General features: G+C 47.6%; 1 protein-coding gene across 2 annotated transcripts in view; it reads right to left on the reverse strand.

The window, feature by feature from the left end:
• The window catches only part of LOC102386778 (homeobox protein PKNOX2), an 836464-nt gene that overhangs the window by 545199 nt on the left and 275965 nt on the right, over nt 1–15300 (reverse strand). The window contains exon 1 of one of the 2 annotated variants that reach the window (XM_014523785.2): nt 5536–5621. The exons of the other annotated variant lie outside the window; for it this stretch is intronic. The gene's annotated coding sequence lies outside the window, so the exon portion shown is untranslated. Of the gene's footprint in view, nt 1–5535; nt 5622–15300 lie in introns of those variants that run through there. 2 annotated transcript variants of the gene reach the window in all.

Raw genomic sequence — 15300 nt, forward strand, 5'->3', positions numbered from 1 at the left:
CTCGGATGGAGCTCATCCGGGCCTGCTGACTTAAAGGCATCCAGTTCCTCCAAGTGACTCTGCACCATCTCAGGGTCTACGCATGGAAGTCTGGCACCCTGCTGCTGCCTCTCTACAATCCTAGTGAGAGACTTGTCTTGCCTCTCACTTAGGAACACTGAGGCAAAGAACTCATTGAGGAGTTCAGCCTTGTCCCCCCTGTCCTTCACCAATTGCTTCTGCCCATTTAGTAGGGGTCCTATTCCACCCTGGGCCTTCCTTTTACTCCCTATGCATCTAAAAAACAATTTTTTTGTTATCCTTAATTTGAGATGCCATTCTCAGGTCCATGGTAGCTTTGGCCCGTCTACCTGCCTCCCTACAAGCGCGAGCAGAGGAGGTATACTCCTCTTTGGTAATCTCTCCCTTTCCACTTTTTATATGCTCCCCTTTTAGCCCGTAGGCTGCCCTCTACTTGGTCCTAGACAGAGTGCCTTTTCCCAGCAGTTTGAGGCTTCCAGTCTAAACTGCTGTGGCTATCTTTACACAGCCCTCCTGAGCATACTCACAGTAATCAATTCCTAGCATTGCTTCTCCTAGCTCTGCTTGGGTCAGACTGTCCAGATCTGCCCTTAGAGCTGGGTTTATATTCCCAAGGCTAGCCTCTTCCAGCCTCCCAGAAGCTCACCCTAAAGGTGCAGTCTCCATTTCCTTACACTTGCAAAGGTTATCTAGTAACAGGGCAGGTTCCCTTATTACAGAACCACACTAGACCACAGTAATAAGTAGAGAGATATATAGTTAGCTGTATTAATCTGAAGTCAAGTAGCAGGCAGGGTAGATTTGCACCTTTTAACCTAACCAAAGTACAAGTGGACTGAAGCTCACTTCATGAGGTTCAGCCCATGAAAGCTTGTGCCACACACACACACACACACACGTCTATAAGGTGCAAATCTACCCTGCCTTCTACACAGCAATAGGTGCTGCCAACTGAACTAAGGGTGGACAGGAACATTATTGTGAATAAAGCTGTTATTGCATTGGGGTTGGAGGAGGTGCATCTGTATGCCAACAGCATCGTGATAAACGTATCCATTTACTAAGAAAGAATGCTCATAGATACTATCCCCCTTTTATAAAGCAATTTTTGCTGGAGGCTGGACTGTTAACTGCATTCTGACAGGAAAATGGTTTCATATCGTTCATTTTTCAGAAGTGATTTTTGTTTTTAACTGAAGCGCTGGCCAGTATACCAAACTGGTTTTCAGTTATAAAGTCTTACTAAAGTGCTCCATAGACAGTCTCATTAACTTTTAACCTTTTCTCCCATAGATTACATCTCCCAACATTTTTTTTGTTAGCCTCTCACATGGCATTCATGTTCTTTCAGTCTGTTCTCTTAACTGAAAGTTAAGAGGTAAGATATAAACTCAGCCTCAAGCTGCTCAAAGTGCCCAAGCACAAGTTCATTCTGTCAGGAGGCGCATATCAAAGACAGAATTTAAAAACTGTATTGGGAATAGTGCAATTATCTCATCTCACCACATTTCTCAGCCCCGACTGAGGTTTAATTAAAGTCAAGTAAAAACACAGAGGAGAATCACTATTTCAGATATCACTCCACTGCATACAGCTAAGTAAAAGGAAAATAAGGGCTTTATCACAGACTTTTTAATTTACTCAGAGAACCTTCCAGCTCAGCTGGATATTATTCCTTCATAACATTTTCTTAAAAGAAAAAGTATATACATGCACAGACACACAAAAAAATTAGCTAATCCTTCATAATCTCCTTGAGTTGAACCTAAAACATAGTTTTATGCAGGTGACCTTTTCACAGAGGCTGTTCCTATGGTAACAGTATTGTTTGATCCAGTCAAGAGAAAAATGCTGCATGCAAACATACTTAATTTTGTTTAATTTGACATCCTATTTAATACGGAAATGAGCTGATAGTGAAGAGGGGTTCAGTAACCAGCCTGATCCCCCAGTATCTCTCAGAACCATTTTTAATAAATTTCAAGGCCAGAAAGGACAACTGAAATTGTCTTCTATGAGCTCCTACATAACACAGGTGAGAGAACCCCACCCAATGAATCTCCCATACACCCCCCACAGCTTGTTGTGCTAGAGCAGGGGTGATCAATCCCTGGCCTGCAGGCCAGATCTGTCCCCCAGCACCTTAATGTATCCAACATCTTGCTTATTCTGGACCGAGCACCTAACAGAAATTTTAAAAAAAATCTGTTGTTTTGAAGCCACAGCAGCAGCCAGTCACAGAGTGGGTGGGAGGAGGGAGGGGAGTAGTGGTGGCCAGTTCCAGAGCAGTGGTCACACATGGAGCGACATGGTAGATGGCAATGGCAGCTGCCGTGTGCAAGCTTCCCCCTCCACATCTGGGGGGAGGGGGCGGGAGGGAGCAGCGGCCACATGTGGAGTGGGGCAGTGGATGGTGGTGGTAGCCACTGCATGCAAACTTCCTTTTCCAAGTTGGGGGTGGGGGGGCAGGGAGGAGTGGCGTTTGGTCCCGGAGCAGCAGCCACACATGGAGTGGGGTGGTGGATGGCAGCAAGAACCACTGCATGCAAGCTTCCCCCTCTGCTTCCCTGGATACGGAGGGAGAAGCTTAAAGAGTGCTGGATTTTCAAGAATTCTGAATTTTCAAGATCCGGATTTATGAGGTTATACTGTCATATATTTGCTTGAGCCTATATCTGTGCAGGAGATAGATTAGGTGTTCCCAAAGCTGAGAAGAATTGTTTAACTGATTGAACATTTTTCAAATTTGTGTTCATTTAAAAAAATTGTTTAAATTAAAAAATTTAAACAAACAATTATGAAAAAAATTGTTTCTACAATTTAAATAGAAAGTTTCTTTTTTTTCAATACAACCCGAGGTTTGAAATTTAGGAATTTATTTCACGCTTTTTTAAAAGCCCAAACCAAAGCAAAACATTTGTCTTGCTTGGGCAAAACATTTTTGACTTTTCAGTTTGTCAAAAAAAAAATAAAGTATCATTTGCATCAAACTGAAATGAAATTACTTTTTTTATTTTTGCAATGCCAGTGAACCAAAAATTCAGTGTACACATCCAAAGAAGCTGGTTATAAACAGTGGAGAGACTGAAAAGGTCTTCCTCCCATGGGTACCTAACAACTGGGAATTGTCAATTTTCCCGTGTAAATAACTTAATTTACCATCATGCCCTGCCACAGGGCAATAGTAACAGGAGTCAGAGTGGGTAACCAAAATATGTTTCAAAGCAGGTTTGTCTCACACCCAGACTACCTACTCAGCTTGCTCTGGCAAGCGAGGACAGGAGCTAGGAAGATCTGTTTAGCTTTTGGGTTTTCCCAGTTCTGGTTCTGTTAGCAAATCTCACTGTCCCCAGGACTGTTTAGAGCAATGGTTCTCAACCTATTTGCCATAGTGGGCCACACTTGAAGCTCTCAATGTGTTTTGGGGGCCACACCCACACAACTGCCTCTCTATCCATTTAATAGGATGTCACATGGGCCACAAGCCAATTGGGCTGCATGCAGCCTGTGGGTTAAGAACCACTGTTTTAGAGCATTCCTCTCCATGAGGCATAGAATAGCACAGTATACCATGGTGTACTCTTCCTACATTTCCCTGCATCCTATTTCTGATGATTAGGATTAAGAACCACCGTTTTAGAGCATTCCTCTCCATGAGAGCAGAATAGCACAGTATACCATGGTGTACTCTTCCTACATTTCCCTGCATCCTATTTCTGATGATTAGGATTGGGTAATGGATGTAAAGTGGCCAGAAAACCCTCGAAGGCAGTGGTCCCTAACTGTTATTGAGCAAATAATATACTCCTGGTGCCATTGTGCTTTGCTCCCCTTTTCATACCCAGTTTTAACTTTTAAACTCCTTGTGCAATATGTTCACTATGGGTTGGGCACCAGTGCTCTAAAGTATGGATACTGGGGAGGAGATACTTCCTTTACAGCCTATTGTCTGACTCGTGTATAAGGGCCAAGTCACACACAACTGGATTCCTATGGCCAGAGGCTGAGCACTATGCAATAGAGATGCGAGCAGCCAAACCTTTGGAGACTATTTTATTAAAAAAAAATAAAATCTGATCAAAATTTCTTGAGCCAGTTATCAGTGAGAAGAGCAGAGAATAAAACATGAATCTCCATCATCAGAATGCTAACAATGTATGAGACCCAGAATATACAGGGAGTAATCTGTCTCTACATACACATCCTTCCTACAGAGATCAAGCCACCAGTCCTCTTTATACAAATGCAAGAGCATTTGTTGTCAAACTAACAGTGAGGGCAAAGGGACTATGCTGAAGAAAGCTTGTGCGATTAAAACTATACACATGCACAAGTGTTTCCAGGACTAATCTAGTAGTCCTACATCTGAACTGATTATTGCAACTTCACTCAAAAATATACTAGTACTTTCTCAGTGCCCATTAATATAGTAATTATCCTATTAAGAAAGTGTCTCTGAGGAGGCTTCACATTACAGGGTGACACAGCAGAAAACAGAGCTGAATTTGGGGGTGATGTCAACTTTGTCCCATTATCCAAATCTATGGAATCAGCAAAATGAAATATCACCCAGACATCTTCTTTGTTTTCCACTTCTTTTTTAAGGAAAGAAGTGTGCCAGTGAATGTCACAAGCACTCCTCCATTGCAAGGGATTGAGTGTGCTTTTCATTCTACTAAAAAAAGTTCAGTTCAAATTGCGGGTTCACTCTTCCTTTCTCAATCAAACAGGAGAACAAAAAAATTCTACATGGAAAATAGAGATTTTTTTAAGGGCATTAGCTATCCTATCACTTCATCCTCCATGAATCAATTAACAGAAGCATATGCTACAAATGACGAAAAAAATGTCAGCCTTGAAACACAGTGAAATGGTGAACCTAGGTCATTATATAGACCAGTGGTTCTCTCAAACTGTTTTGTACCAGGACTCATTCCTAAACGTCAGTGCAGCAGGAGCGACGTCAGGGTCGCTGTGCTCTCCCGTCGCCTCCTTTACTGTGCCAAGCTTCGGACTTGCACCCTCCTATTCTCGCCCACCACGACTTTGATTGTATGAGTTCTTTACAGGGAGGCTACCTTTCTTTTGCTTGGCTACAGTTCTCCTGCTTCTAGCATCCTGCGTACTCAAGCCTTGTGGGCTATGCGGGTACAACACTGTCTTGGACTACACTCCTCTGGCGCTCGGGCCCTCCATGGCCCTTCTCTGCAGTACCGCCCTCTCACAGGGGCCTTCTCCGCTCCCACACCGCGGCTTCTCAATAATGCTGCCCCTCTCCTGGGGCTCTCCGCGCCAACACGGGCTTCTCAATAATGCTGCCCCTTTCCCGGGGCTCTCTATGCTCCCACTGGGGCCCTCAATCTGCCGTGAGTCCCCTATGAGGCCTCCTCCATCCCCTTATAGCCTCACCCAAGCAACCGGTGTAATCAATAGCAAATACACACAACCTAAACACAAGCCTCTTGGCTAGAACGTAAACATAAGCCGCCTGGCTATAACAATGCTCAGGCCTACCGGATTTTCTCTCCTACCACGGTGACCAATGCCGCTCTGGCATTCAGGTTTTTTCCTCGCTTCTGGCAGGGAGCTCCTTCCTCCTCAGCTGCTGGTCAGGGAACTTCTCTGGCCTCCTGCCTGTGCTTTATATAGGGGCCAGGCCCTGCCCCTTTCTTCAGCTGGCTAGGCAGGTGTAAGTCATTAGCTCCCTTTTGGTTGCCTCAGCAACCGGCACCTGAAGGGTTATCCCCGCACTTGCAGTAGCAGGCACCCTAGTGCCCGGGTACAGTCAGTGGCCAGTTCTGACCCAGCGTTCCTCACTCCTGACCCACTACCCCCTACCACCTGCCCCCCATATGTGGGGCAGGGAGTGGGTGTGTGGGGGAGGGGCCCCAAGCAGCCCCTGGCAGGCTGGACCTCTTCCAGCCTGCAAAGGAAAAGCCACAGTTTTCCTGTTTTTCTCCTTTTAAAGGAGAATCAATTTTTAAAGTTTGTTCGCATCCCTTTCATATATTCTTGCGACCCACTTTTGGGTCGTGACCCACGGGTTGTGAAACGCCAATATACACTATTTAATAAAAAGTTACTTCAGTGTAATATTGAGACTGAAATGTCAATCCACAAATGTCAGCAAAGTCAGCATTAATGGAGCAAAGTAAATTAGCTCTACTCTTTTGGGATGAGATCTTCCCAAAGCAGAGACCCAGACCAACAGCCATGTATCACATGCACATCATCTAAATGAGGACAACAAAAGTTCTGCATCAGCTGCAACCCTTTCTAGTGGCTTTGCATAAACAGACCCTAGGCTTGCAGTTGGGGACATGTTAGGAAGAATTTGATGTTCAGCACATTTTGCATATGTTTGGAAAGATGGTTCATCTTTCCTCTGCAATATGCTCTCACTGTACATGCCTAAAAGCTGAACTTACACCTGGGTCAGCCTTCCAGAAATGTGCACTGTAAGTACAGGGCCTAATTCTCCTTTTCTAAATCTTGCGTTCCACACCATAGGCCTGCTCACTGTACCATTTCCTCCACCTGCTCCCTCATCTCCCTTTATTCCCTGGAGAAAGGGACAAGGCCTGGATTTAAAAATGAACTCAAAATGTAGCCATATGCACCCTTAAATGAAAGTTGAACAGAAGAGAGGCTGATAACCACCCAGTTCTAGATTTCTCCGAAATCTCAGGCGATTCAAATATGCATATCCCACTTTCCAGGAAAGTGCCTTCACCACCAAGCCATGGCTAGGTTGAGCTAAGAGCATCCTCTACCTTTCCTGGTCAAGTTCTCTAACTGCTAAGCAATAATGAAAAAACAGCTTGGTACCATTCCTTCCTACATCCTCCTCCAGTGAACTGACTGCATTAGCTGCATAACTGCTACTTTATGATGTAAAAATTGGAATAAGATGCTGTCCTAAGTTTCTGTACTTTTTAGCATATTAGCCATGCATAGACTGTGAGAAAGGCCCAGAGTAGGATTTAGAAACCTACAGGTTGGAAGCCTGGGGGCAGGCACCAAAACAAATTTGAAATCTTTTCAAGAACATCTTGAGATGAATGGGGTCAGGTCAAATTGGTATAATAGATAAGGAAAGCATGTAAAGATGGTACAAATAATGCTAGTACAATAGATATGAAATTAATTCATCAACACATTGTAACATGCATGGCACCAAACATGACTGAGCATAACATATTTAATTATATATAACTCTCACCTTTTTACCCCAAATCAGCTGATGTAAACCAGGGTGCACATTATATTTGAAAAATAAGGATCCACACAGGTCCAAAAATTTGGCTGTAGGGGAGCAGTGATAGCCTTAGTTGCTGAAGCTCTGGGAGCCATGGCAATTAATGCTGTCACCACTCCACTGCTGCTAAATTTCTAGACCCATGGGGGGTCCCCTCCATGGATAACACAGCCATATGGGCTGGATTGGGCTGGAATGTGGGGTCAGTCTGCAGTTGGAGCCATCTTATGGCCTTGGACCTGGCACGTGGCCCCAGACCCAGTGTTCCACACCAAACCCAGTGCATGGCCCCACACCCACTGTGTTGAATTGGACTCAGGCTGTGGCCCCGGACTCACTGCACTGGATCAGATGTGGCATACAGCCCCAGATTCACCATGCTGGATCAGGTCATGGCCCCACACACACCACACTGGATCAGACTGCATGATTCCACACCCATGCCAGGCCATGGTCCCAGAAGTAGTGTGCCAGATCGGGCCAGTGTGCAAGGTTGGTCCATGGGCCCCATCCAACACAGAGCTGGCAGCAGGTTCAGGAGCAGGCTACTCTCTCTAGCTGCTACTACTCAGATACTTATCCAAGGTAAGATCTTTTTTTCTTCCTGCTATTTTTTCAAAAAAAGGTTGCGTGTTATATTTAGGGGTGGGACATGCAAAACATTATGGTATTTTGCTATGATGCATGCTTGATGTAAGCACGGATATTGTATTAAAAAGGTAGAAGAGAAAGATGCTTTGAAGTTGTGTTTAACCCCACACTATTTCTGCTGTCAAGCAATCTGATCACCTACCTGATAGTATGAATAAAGGCTACACTGTTTACATATACTCATTATCTTCAATGTGGTAGGACCTAATAGGCTTCTGAAAGAAATAAAGCACTGTGGACAGGGCTGTCCCTAGCGGGGGTGCAAATCAGGGTGACTGCCCCAGGCCCTGTGCTTTGGGGGGCTTCGCAGAGCCAGGCTAAGTGGCCGTGGCCCCTCCTACAGGGCCCACCTAGTGTTGGTGACTGCATCACTGCTGCCACTGGTTTTGCATCCAGCCGCTTGCCACACCTCCCCCCACCCGCCACCACCGCTGCCAGCTTCTTCACGTCCGGGTCCTGCACCAGCTGATTTGCCCTGGGCCCCACACCCTGCTAGGATCATCTCTGACTGTGGATATCCTGTATTTGGAGCTCTGAAGTTTGGTAGCACTAGAAGAAAAGCCTGAAGATAAGGAACAGCTATGGAGCAATCAGCTGAGATCCTACATACAAAAGGCACAAAAGGCAGAGGACAGTACTAAAATGAATTTGTCCCAAACCTCAAAAAGATTTTTGGGTTTGTTTCTCAGGATGGAGAAAGCTTTACACCCAGGTGGGTTTGCTGATTCCTAATTGTAATGTCTCTGTTGCAGGGCACTGTTGGTGCCTGCCACTTTAAGGGCTGAGCCAAGCTGCCAGCAGGTGCTTGATTGTGATGGCCATTTTAGATCTCTGGCCACCTATAGAAACAGAGCAGGTCTCTGCTAGCAGGCAGGCAGTAACATTGCCTGGCTGCAAGGCTGAATGTAATATCTTAGAGATAAGGGCAGGAGCTTAAGGGGATGGTTTGGAGGCTCCTTCATCCTGGGCATGACCTAAAACTGCACACTGCCAGTAGTGGGTGGCCTGGCGGGGTTCCCAGTTCTTCTGGGGCCTCCAGGGAATACCGGGCCAGTTACCACACTAGTGAAAGGCAGGTCAGGGTGTCTTAATAACCCCAGCTCCCACAACTGGGTGGGTTACCCCATAGTAGGGCGAAGAAGGTGGACCCATGTTAAAGAGTGGGCCAGAGGCTCAGAAGCCTGACTTATAACAGCCTTGACTGGTCAGTGCTGGGGCCAAAACCAGAAGGATCAAAAGGGCCAGGGGCCCACCATGAGGGATGCCCAGAGCTGAGGGCCTGGAGTTTCTGACTGGTCTTGGAGGTGGGGCCAGGGCCTGTGTGGTCAAAGGTCCTGGGGGGGCACACCCGAAAGGGAGAAGAGTTCAGGGAGCTAGGCAGTCCAGAATGAGGGAGGAGTTAGGCCACCTGATTGGAGGGATCTGGTTGGGATCTGAATTAGAGGATTCTGGGGCCCAGTGTGGGGCTGGTGATGTGAAGAACTGTGGATGCCATCTGTGAGACTTGGGCTGCGGTGTAGGGGAGGAACAGAGATAGCGCCCCTTGGCTTTGGGACAAGAATGGGTAGCCTCCCGCCTTATTAAGAACATAATTATGTAGCAACAAGGTGTGGCAGGAGAGGAGGCGGGCAGTTGGCCCAGAGCCAGGGGGGCCAGCCAATGCTAGACCTGCCCTGAGAGAGCCCCCTGTTACAGTCTATATACAATGGAGTGTCCTAGGGATGGTCTCCATTTGGAACTTGCTGAATTTGAGAGTTAGATTCTTTTCCTTAACTTTAATCCCAGAAATTTCAAATAGGAATCCAGAGTGTCAAGAACATTCTTTCCTGCTATGGACTTTCTGAGTTCTCTGCATCAAAAAAAAAAATACTCCATTATTTTGCCATAGTCAAGAAATAAGAAAAAGCTAAGAGTTGGCATTTTCTGAGGCATGCCTTAAGTCTAATAAGGGATTCCTTAGTCTAACAAGTTTGAGAACCACTGAGCTAGAAAATAGAAGGTGCATGTATTTTTCTCTAAGATCTTCCATTTAATTTACTAACTGGGCCAATCAACTAAGTTACAATGGGCCCAATAACTACAGGGTTCAACCCTTCTCCCTTCCCCTGTCCATTCCTCCCTCCCCTTGCCATACTCTATTGTTAAGAAGCTAGCTTACATTTTTGGATAGATCAGTCCTGTAACTTGCAAAACTAGGAGGATAAAGATACTAGTTGTCATGGGAACCCTAATGTTAAAATATAAAAAATAACCGTGTTCTAATTTAGTTGTTTAGAATGCATGTCTTTGGGAAAGAAAATGCACAAGGTGAAGTTTGAGAATGGATCTTCTTGGCTTTCCTTGAATGGATCACTTTCATGAAAGGAGGATCAATTTTCACAAAGATGAAGAATATCCAGCAACTGTCCCAGAACTAGAACAAGTCTACCAGGGCCTCCTTTTCTACATATGAATAATTTATTTACCCATGACAAAACATACCAGCTGCCTTTTTGAAATGTTCCCTTCTTGAAAGGGCTGTAAATGTTTATATGACTACACCCTGGGGTATAATTCTACACTTTGCTTCCTCTCTTTGATTGACCATTTCTTGGTATTCCTTCAATATGTCAGTCCTCCATTGTGCACTTTTAAATAATTCCCTTTCAGCAGTAAGGCTAGGTTTCCAGGTCTGCCAAAGAGGTACACAGAACAGTAGGTAAATGGATCACTGGGCAGGAAAAGTGATTGTAGACTAGAACACTTTTCCATTTTCCCAGTCCTGGAGCCAGTCAGACACAAATACCCAACGTAAGGGTTAAATCCTTTCCTGAAGCTGACATGATCACATCAGCACAAAGTTGTCAGCCATCCTTGTGTGTGTGTTAGTTATTGCAATAAAGCCCTTTTGAGAGCAAGGAGTCTCTCAGCTTTTTCCTGAGGTATGAGGAGGGATCCTGGTTTTCTCTTTAAAAATCACAAGTTCCCTGATTTAAAAACCCCAAAACTGCATTCTTCCATGATTAAAATGAACCATTATATATATATATATATTGGTATCAGTTGAACACAGTGTTTTATTGATATACCGGCCAATTGCCTGTCATGAATAACGGATTTCAAAGAAGTGTTTACATGGCCATCCCCGAAGGGTGGCCCTGTCCATTGCCCATTCTGTTACCCCTCATTGACAAGCCACAGGCCCCAAAGCCCTCCTGCTGCCTCTTACTCCCAACCCACTGACCCCAGCCCTGCCATTGCCCCTCACTCACCAAAATGCAGTGGCCTGCCCCCCCCGGGCCATGATGCTGCCCCTCACTCCTGACCTGCAGCCTCCCACCCCTGTCCCTGCTGGTGCCCATCACTCCTGACCCACAGACCGCTGGCACTGCCAGTGACCAACACTCCCTACCAAGTCCCCCACCCCACCCCAGTGCACCACACTCCCAAGCCACAGCACCCCCAGCCCTGCTGCTGCCCCTCACTCCCAACCTACTGACCACAGCTCTGCCAGCACCCCTCACTCACCAAACTGCACTACCCTGCTTCCCTGAGCCCTGATGGTGCCCCTCAATCCTTACCCACAGCCCCCTGGCACTGCCCAGAGTCCCCTGCTCCCACCTTGGTGCTCCATGCTTCCAAGTCACAGCCCCCCTCCAGCTGCTGCCCCTCATTCCCAACCCACTGATCCCAGCCCTACCAGTGCCCCTCACTCACCAAACTGCAGTACCCTGCCCCCTGGGCCCTGATAGTGCCCCTTACTCCTGACCCACAGCCCCCATCCCTGCTGATGCCCCTCACTCCTGACCCACAGTGCCCTGCTCCCACCCCAATGGCCCTCACTCTCAATCCACACCCCCCACCCTGATGCTGCCCCTCATTCCTGACCCACCACCCCCTGGTGCTGCCAGCATTGGCGATGCATAGGGGGTGCACCTGGGTGCACCCCCTCAAAAAGTGATTGCCACTCACCACCCCCCCTTGCCACTGACACCACTGGTGGCTTCTGCAGGTGTCCCTGATCGCTGCTGGCTGCCACCGATACTGGTGGTGGCATCTGTGGGTGGTCGCTGACCATTGGTCGGTGACAACCCCCACCCTGCCACCAACATCACTGCAGCTGCCTGCGAGAGCTCCTCGCTCAGCCTGCCCCTGCCACTGACACCTCCACGGCTGCCTGCAGGAGCTCCTCACTCGCCTTCAACATGCCCTTGCCACTGACACCGCTACCCTGCCCTGACCAAATGTCTGGAATTTTGCTGTGGTCTGGGGGTGGGAGAGGGAAAGGTGATCGGAGGAAGCAGGGAGCACCCCATGGCTGCAGCAGGTTCATGGGTGCTCCCTGCTGCTTCCCATCACCCTCCCCCTGCTCCCACCCTTGGACTAAGGGGAAATCCAGGACATTTGGGCAGATTAAAAAAACCCCACCTGGACCAGAATCAGAGGTCTTAAAAAGAGTGGAGACACTGTTAAAAAGAGCCTCCTTGGAGGTGGGGTGGAGAGAGCAGCTGCACTGGAGGCTTCAGGAGGAGGTGGAGCCAATGGAGGGGCTCCTGCTTTTCCTCAGCTGGCTCCAACACTTGTAAAGTGCTCATGGCAATTTTTTATTTTTGCTTCTGTGGAGGTGGGGCGGGGGGAGTCCCTGCACCAGAGTTTGCAGGAGGAGGTGGTGCCAGCTGCGGGGCTCCTGTTTTAATTCGGCTGGCCCTGCCTCCAGGCAGCACAGTCAATTGGTGCATGCGCAGTTAGGCAAAAACATTATGGACAGACAGACACACAAACTAAGGCTTTTATTGGCATATGCACAGTTGGGGAAAAGCATTACAGACAGACAGACATACTAGGGCTTTTATTATATTAGAATGTACAATTTTAAAGCAATTTGGAAGCCTACCAGTGCCCTGATCACTATAACAAAATAAGTCTAGGTACCTATAAATGTTGGCATTTGATTTTAGGTGTTTTATCATAGACAACATAGGTCCCCCTGCCCGCCCTCCCCCCTTGCTTTTTGGCTCTGAGCAGCCTTGATATGTTGGTGCCCTGCCCATGCTGTTGCCCCTCACTCCCCAGCCACAGTCCCCTCACCCAGCTGGTTTCCCTCATACACAAACCACAGATGCCCCAGCTCTGCCAATGCCCATCACTCCTGTCCCACAGCCCTCTAGCCCTGCTGGTGCTCCTCACTCCCAACCCACAGCACCCTGGCCCTGCCTGTACCCCTCACTTCCCACCCACAGCTCCCTGGCCCTGCCAGTGCTCCACACTCCCCACCCACAGCCCTCTGATCCTGCCAGTGCCCCTCACTCCCAAACCAAAGCCAGGGCTACATTAATGCATAGGCAAACTAGGCACATGCCTAGGGCCCTAAGTGAAGAAGGGGCCCAGTTGTGCTTCTTTTACATATTATAATTATAGAGTGAAAAAAGTAATATAACTATACAGTATTAAGTAGGGTCCCATGAGTTTGTTTGCCTAGGGCCCACTAAAGGGTTAATCCAGCCCTGCCCCCAGGCCTCTGGACCTGCTGATGCCCCTCACTCCTGAACTGTTGCCCCCTGCTCCTAGCATGTGAGCAAGGGAATGGGTGTGTGGGGAATGGAGTAGGTGTGCGGGGAATGGGGGGGGCGCACAGGCAATGAATGGAGGGGTGGGGGGGCACAGGTGATGTGGCAGGGGAGCACATGCCCCCCAAGATTTCTGCACCCACACCATAGCATGGGGCTGCAGTGGGGCCAGACCACCTCTAGGCAGGAGCTGCCTCCGCAGCCCAGAGAGTGGAACCCCGTGCAGAAGGGAACACTGTGCCACTATGGCCACTGAGGTAAGGTGCCCACTACCTGCCTGGCAGTAGCAGGGACACAACTCCACGCCGCCACTGTCATGCCTCACTTTGGTGGTCATGGTGGCATGGCACCAGGTCCTGCATGCTGGGCCGCAGAGGCAGTTTCTGCCCAGAGCTGGTCCAACCCCGCTGCAGGTGCAGAAATCTTGGGGGGCACATGCCCTCCCACCTCATTGCCTGTGCCCCCTCCTACCCCAGCAGTATGGCCCATGCCCCTTCTCCCCCCACCCAATGTGTAGCCTGTGCCACCCCCTACCCAACGCATCGTCTATGTCACCGTCCACCTTACCACGTAAGCCCTCTCATCTACTCAATGGGGGATCAAGTCAATGAAATTCTTATGTCACTCCCTTTTACAAATGCAGAGTAAAAGCAACATCCTGATAAGGTAGAGTCACTATCTGAACATTTTTGGGGCAAAATAAATGTGATTTATGAGCGAGCTAAATTCAGTCTCTGTAAAAGGAGCCTTCAGAACCTGTGGACAGTTTTATTACATCTTTGCATACATTGGCTGAATCTTGCCAATATGGGGAGCTCAAGAAATAACTAATTAGGGACTGCTTAGTTGTGGGTCTTCACTATGAAGAGCTCTCACAAAGACTACAGTTGGACCCTGATTTAATACTCTAGAAGGCTGTCACATAAGCCTGCCAATCAGTAGTTAAGCAGCAACAAAGGGGAATCAGAAGTGATTCCAAACACCATCAGATATCAGCTAATTTTGATGCAACACACATTGTCAAGAAACCAGAAACAAAAATAAATAGAATTGACATGCACGCTGAAGCAAAGGAGTGATCCCACCAGCACCCACAGCAACAACCAAGTGGGAAAGGGGGCCAATGCTACAAGTGTGGTAAAATCCCTGGACATTGCTATGCTAAGTGTCCTACTAAGGACAAGGTATCTCAAAGATGTAAAAAGAAAGGTCACTACGCTTTAGTTTATCGCTCAACCACAGGAGTCCATAAAGTCACAAAATAGAACTCAGATTACTGTACTGTGTTATTAGAACTTACAGAGTCTGCATCAGACTCAGGAGTCTGGATGACAGCAATAGAGCTCAATGGACAGTCAATTCCGTCTAAAATTGATACAAGGTGACAGTTTCAGCTATTAGGGCTGTGCAAAATTTCAGTGGCTGTTTCATTTCCATGCTGTTTCGACTCATTTCAAACTCAAAACAGTGAAATAAAAAAAAAAACAGAGGGCTTCAAAACAGCCTTGAAATGAAATGAGGCCAGTTGAAACATTTCGAAAGTTTTGAAACATTTCGAGTTTCAAAGCTGAAGCCGGGCTTGCCTGCAGGGAACGAGAAAGTAAGGAGAGGGAGAAGGAACAGGGGGGAAGGACTGCTCTCGTTATTGCAACCTGCCGGACATCTGACTCCCCAGGTACCTCTGCACTTTTACCTGTGCTACTATATCCCCCTCCCCCCCTCACCAGAGCCTGTCCCTCACCCCCTGATGCCTCCATTTCCATTTTCACTGACTGGCTTTCTTGCCTGCATTGCATGCCAGGCCAGCCTCTGACTTCTTTTCTA

This window comes from Alligator sinensis, unplaced genomic scaffold, assembly GCF_000455745.1.
Source record: "Alligator sinensis unplaced genomic scaffold, ASM45574v1 scaffold385_1, whole genome shotgun sequence".
Classification (NCBI taxonomy): domain Eukaryota; kingdom Metazoa; phylum Chordata; order Crocodylia; family Alligatoridae; genus Alligator; species Alligator sinensis.